This window comes from Pelmatolapia mariae, linkage group LG9 (assembly GCF_036321145.2).
Source record: "Pelmatolapia mariae isolate MD_Pm_ZW linkage group LG9, Pm_UMD_F_2, whole genome shotgun sequence".
In the NCBI taxonomy this organism is placed as follows: domain Eukaryota; kingdom Metazoa; phylum Chordata; class Actinopteri; order Cichliformes; family Cichlidae; genus Pelmatolapia; species Pelmatolapia mariae.
In genome coordinates, this window is record NC_086235.1 from 6,768,427 (window position 1) to 6,774,678 (window position 6,252).

Genomic DNA, 6,252 nt, shown 5'->3' on the forward strand with positions numbered 1-6,252 from the left:
TACATGACCTGCCATTATCCAATCACACAGCTGCTTACCTGTATCTTTTGCTCGTTTCTCCTTGTAGGAGCCATAATTAAATGTATTGAATTTTAATGATCACTGGGTTTTCATTTGTTTGGTTGCTATGGTGATGCGTAACGGGAGTCACGTGGGTGCTAGCGGTGACATTAAGAGGGCGTGTCAGTCTGTCTTTCACTGGTTTGATTTTGACAGAGAGGAGGGCTGGGTAGCCCTAGTTTTTGTTGACTGCAGCACAACGATTTTCCCCTTGTTGCATTAGAGCCTGTGATGTTTTAAGAGTTTGAATCGCAAGCCGATCACATTGCTCTGTAAACTTTTCAAGCACTTTAATAAACAAGCAAGCAATTGCACCTCTCGCATTATTGCGTAAAGTTGACAGCGCGTCAGGCAAATAGGCAGGCTCAATCCCCGGCCTCTAGCGACTGTGGAAGTCACTACACTCCTCCTCTTCTTTTCTCTTTTTTAAAACTTTAAAAACGGGTTGTGTGTGAGACTTTAAATCAACAAAATATAAAATATACATTTAAATTGTTATTGATCCCTTTACCCCTAGTCCTAAAGTGTATATTTATTTTTTTACTCTTAAATATTTATTGTTCGTTTACGTGCACTGCTGTAACTGGAGCCTCGTCGTCTGGTCTCTCTATATACTGGACTGTATGTAGCGGAGATGACAATAAAGTTTACTTTGACTTCAACAGCGAGCAGGCGCATCGAGGGCTCTCGCGCTCACTTTTCGTGTATAGAAAAACATCGGTGCAAATTCTAAGTCTGTCTCATAATGTCTGGTGTTTTCGTGTTTGTTGGTTTGTTTTTATTTTGCGAGTTGGTTATTAGATGCTGCTCCAGCCAGCCAGAGAATCCCCGCAGCCCCCTTCCTCTCCTCCCTTTGCCGCAAGCAGCAGGCGCACCTCGCAAACGGAGGGCGCCCTTACTCCCAGCAAATGGGCGATAGAAAACCGATCGGTGCCTATGCCATTCCCAATATGCACTGCCATGATGTCGGGGCAGCATGAGTACGAGCATTTTTTTTTTTTTTTGCCGATGACCGTGATGCCGCCCTCCACCACGATGCCGCCCCGGGCAACCGCCCGTGTCGCCCGTATCTAAAACCGCTACTGTCTGCTTGTGTTGAGTGATGTAAACAACTGATCGATCTAAACTATTGAAACGTCAAAATTGATCATTAGATTTTTTATGACACAACAGTGGTGAGTGTTCCCACCTTCTGCTCTTTGTAACTTAACGCGATCTTTCAGTTTTCGAGTTTTGGACATGATTTTGGAGTATATCTTCGCAGTAGCTATTGACCGCAAAGTAAAGCTACCGGAAATGTACAACCCCACATCCGGTCTCAAACCAGGAAGTTAGCATTTTCTTGTGCACAGGGGGCGTTTATCAATATGCGTACTTTTTTTTTTTTTTTTTTTTTTTTTTGTTAACAGAACTTTATTTAACAAACAAAGAGTATACAACATACAAACAGATGAAGTATACAAAAGAACAGAACATGAACATACAAAACCAGGGGTAAAAAGAAAAAGGTAATAATTATATGAATACACGCAAAAATTCACAGATATATATTGTTTTGAGAGCCTTTTTGTTGGTGGAGTCTGATATTGATTTTATGTACATTTCCACATCCTTAACAAAATGACAGAAATATGGTGTTTTGTTAGTAAACTTACATTTATGGATAAAAAATTTAGCTAAAAGTACTAACAAATTAATTATAAAAAAGCATTTATATCAATATGCGTACTTGTGCGTACTTGCGTTCTCGTGTACTCGTGATACGTCATCAGTCGGAGACCAAGTACTGTTCCAATTCGAAGTACGCATCACGCCGAGAACGCGAAAAAGTCCCGGATGTGTTCTCGATCCGCCCATTTTATCGAGCATGCATCGGTGTAGACTTGGGACAGCTATATATCCCAGAATGCATTTCAAAACTCAACAGCGGACTCCTGGCACATCGTTTTCACCCCCCCCCCCCCCCGCGGACTTCTCACTACTCAGGTTAAAGAAACCCCAGCAGCTGTCTATAGTATTGAGTGTCCACTAGAATAGAAATAAAAGCGTTCTAACACCTCACCTGCTTGTTTTTATTAAGGTATGTACACGTATGTACATGTACACTATTTTTATTATTAGAGGTTTCACTAGTGCGGTTAAAAATGATATATAAGTCACTTAGATCACTTCTAAATGTTAATCTTTGGTTTATTTCAGTGTTTTATTTGTTCCTGAGTAAACCGGTTTGGCTGTGATTAAAGTTAAGCTTCATAACATGTTACTCACAGTTAAATTAAGAGGGGACGGCAGTAAAAACTCCGGACCTGTGACATCATCATGCACGCTGGTGTTCCGACTGTACAAATCACGAGTCCGTGCTCGCGTTCTCGGCGGGTACGTACTCCCGTGCGTTCTCGGCGAGTACGTACTCACCGAGAACGCGAGTACGTACTCGCGTACTTGGGCATTGATAAACGGCCCACATGTTAATCCCTGAGTGAACAGGAAAAGGATTTTGAAATGCAGTTAATTAAAGTGGAATACGAAAAAGATTTTTGAAATGAAGAATTAAAAAGCATTTTAAAAATCAGTTTATTAAATTGGAATTCAAAAATGAATTTACAAATGCAGATTTTATTCTACAATTCATTAATTAAGCACAGAATTTTTTATTTCGATGTGCGTGGCTCTTGTGGTCCTCCATACCAGGGGGGTGTCTCTGTTGGTGCGTTGTCACTGACCTGGCACCTTCACTCCCAGCGGTGCACTGTCTCCTCGCGGGAGTGTCTTAGAGAGTTACCCCATGCATGTGTGTGGAAAGAAAGAAATTATTTTACTGCTACAATATATTCTTTATCATTAACATTGCACTGTTTATTAAAGCTACTGGCATCTGATTAACATTTTTATTACAGGTGCAGCCATAATCATTGTATACACACATTGCATGTTGTGCTCATAAGAGTTGATGCTCAGTCTATTGAAGGTTTCAAGCTTTGTGAAGCGCAATGTCTTCACAATCTATTGTAGGTGACTTGGAGCAACAGGAGGTAAAAAGGCATACATGCTTACAAACATATGATTTAAACATAGGCCAGGCCGAAGGCCTGGAATTCATTTAGCTTCTAACTGCAGTTGAGCTTGCCTAGTAACAAGTGACAGAACAGGAGTCAAGAAAGTGTAAAGTCCTCAGGGACTATTCGGAGAATGAGTTTAATTACCATGTATGGAAGAAAGTACTAGAAAGAGGAACATCTGTCTATTTCAGCTATTTTTAAGTGATGATTTACTGTAACTGAGGCATATTATGTTCATTTGTGACGCAGAAGGGGTTGAACCTTGACATGAATAAAACCATTCTGAATTGAGTTGTTCGGAGAAGATCTATGCTGATGTGTTGCAGTATACATCTTCACACGCGTGTACTCAATAAATCATCGTTTGACTGAACTCTTCTGAGCCAGTGTTGGTTTGTTCCTTTCCTCAGTATCTTAGAATCGGGACATGTGGAATATGTAACGGTGTGGACAGATAGTCTTGATAGGCTAGAGAACGGTTCTCTTAGGCTCACACTGCAGGTCTTAATGCTCAAATCCGATTTTTTGTCTGCTTGTTCACACTACAAATAAAATGCGACAGCAGACGCTCTCTAGTGTGAACGCTCAAAGCGGCCTGCATGCGCAAAAGAAGACGTCACACACAATGCGCTCTGTTTATACCCAGAACAAACAGTATTGTTTGACTGATGGCCTTAATATAAAGACTTCGGACTTCACGTTTCCTAATTTTTGCTTTAAGTTATTTTGTTATTTACATAATAATGTAAATAACCTAATAATTATGCGTATTGCTGTTTTAGAGGAGCGGTGCTTCAAAGGATAGTTGCAGATTTCTGTCAGAATCTGCAGATTATAAAGTATAAATAAAATGTTCACGTTTCTCCAACGTTGTCTTCTCAACAGCTTCACTGGATGGCCAGGAAGCGTTCGCGATGTCTTATCGGGCGCTTCTCCGGCGCTGATAATTGCCGTCTGTCTCGTGTCAGTGACTTAAAAGACGGATTTAATGCGACCTGACCGTTCAAACAGCAGTCGCTTTCTAAAACATCGGGTATGTATCGGATTCAGTACCACATACGAAAGTGACCCAGGTCGGATTTGAAAATATCGGATTTGTGCCGTTCACACTGTCATACCATGATCGGATATGGGTCGCATAGGGTCAAAAATATCGGATTTGATGCACTTTCGCTTGCAGTGTGAACGAAGCCTAAGTGAGAGACTATCTCTCCACTGTCAGGCCGCTTGCAGACACGTTCTGATCAAACTATCACCGGTGTCACATCTGCACAGCTGTTTTATACGTGGGCTGTGGGGCGTAGCCGGGCGTGCCGGAGTGTCTTAAAGAAATATCCACACGCCACGACCAAGGGGGGGTCGTACCCCGTACATATAGAATATGTAATGTGTGGAGAGAGTTACACCGTAACCGTATGATTTCGCAGGTCTTTCCTCCCCACTGCTGTCAGACTCCACAACAAAGACTTCAACTGACCGAGCACACACATGTGCCAACACAATAACACTATGTGCAATACTCTTTCTGGCATCGTTGTATTATACTCAATTCTATATAGCATTTGTATTCTACTTTATTCGATTGTATATAGTATTTTATTTTATTGTATTATATTGTGTAAAGTATATTATGGATATATTATTCCAGTGCTTTTTCTCTAATTTTTCTATTTAACTTTGCACTGTCCACTGCTGTAACAAAACAAATTTCCCACATGTGGGACTAATAAAGGTTATCTTATCTTATGCAACTGAGACTACATATCTCCCATACTGGCATCCTTACACTGGCCGCCAGTTAGGTTTTGAAATCATTTTAAGATTTTATTATGTGTTTTTAAGGCGTTGCATGGGTTAGCACCCTCATACCTTTCTGATCTTTTAAATTGGTTCGCTCCTGCAAGATCACTGAAGTCTGGTGATCAAATGCTCTTAGCTGTCCCAAGGTCCAGATTAAACACAGAGGAAAAGAAAGGTCTGGCCTCTCTTATCTGGAAACAAAATTAACAAAATTGATTGAAAAACCTGTGGCAAAAATTAGTTTTTGTTTTTTTTATGAAGCTACAAAGCGATGAACTAGATTACTGGTAGAATGACGTATAAATGAAACATGGTTTGCCCTCTTATGCATATTGTATTGATGTATCATGACTAGTGATGTGCGATACCACTGATTTCCTTTCTGATCCGATACCAAGTAAAATTCAGGGTGGTATCAACAATACTGAACCGATACCGATACTTTGTACAAAAACTTATTTTTTGTATCTTCTATTGTATCTCAAATTTTAGCGTCATCATGATTACAGGACGTCAGACTACTTGTTCTTATCACTTAATAATGCAGAATGCGTCATATAATAAAAAAGTGAAGTAGTGCGCTATTTGAACACCTTGCCTAAAGGACTCCCTAGCAGCACCTGTCCCTAGTCCTCCTCTTCAGTTCGCCTCAACATACGCTCGTCATATCCTGTGATATGATTTACTCTGAGGTGTTTGACGAGGTTAGTGGTGTTGCCACAACACCTCACTTTCTTGCCACATGTATCGCAAACCACATCTCGGCTGTTTGTGGAGGTAAAATACGTCCGCACAAGACTTAATTTACGCTCAGCCATTGTTGTGAGTGTGCATGCCAGGTGCTGCGACACATTTATACAGTCGTATTTCGAACATGACTATGAAATGTGGAAGAGGAAGTAGTTCCTTCTAATGTAGACAATCAAAAATGATATTTCCTTATTTTCTTTCCTCTGTGTTCCTCTTAATGATGAACTACAAATTTACCCTAAATTACTAAAATATCGATATTTTAATATGAGAATCGATTCTAGAACATAAATTACTGGTATCGGAGGAATCAATATTTCAGTAACGATTTGCACATCACTAATCATGACTTATTATGGCTCCTTTAAGTTTGATAATTGATATGTCCTCTACCTCATGTAATTAGGAGCTGGTGTGTAGGAGCCATTTTTCTTGTTCCCCTGTCTTAGTCACCACTAGAGGGTTGTATTTCATTTAATGTACTGGTTTTGGCAGAGGTAGGTATGGGGTTATTTAAAGTCAAGGGTAATTCTGTCCAGGTGTTGCTGATGAGAAGGGGCAAACTATTTTCTACTGTGCTTAG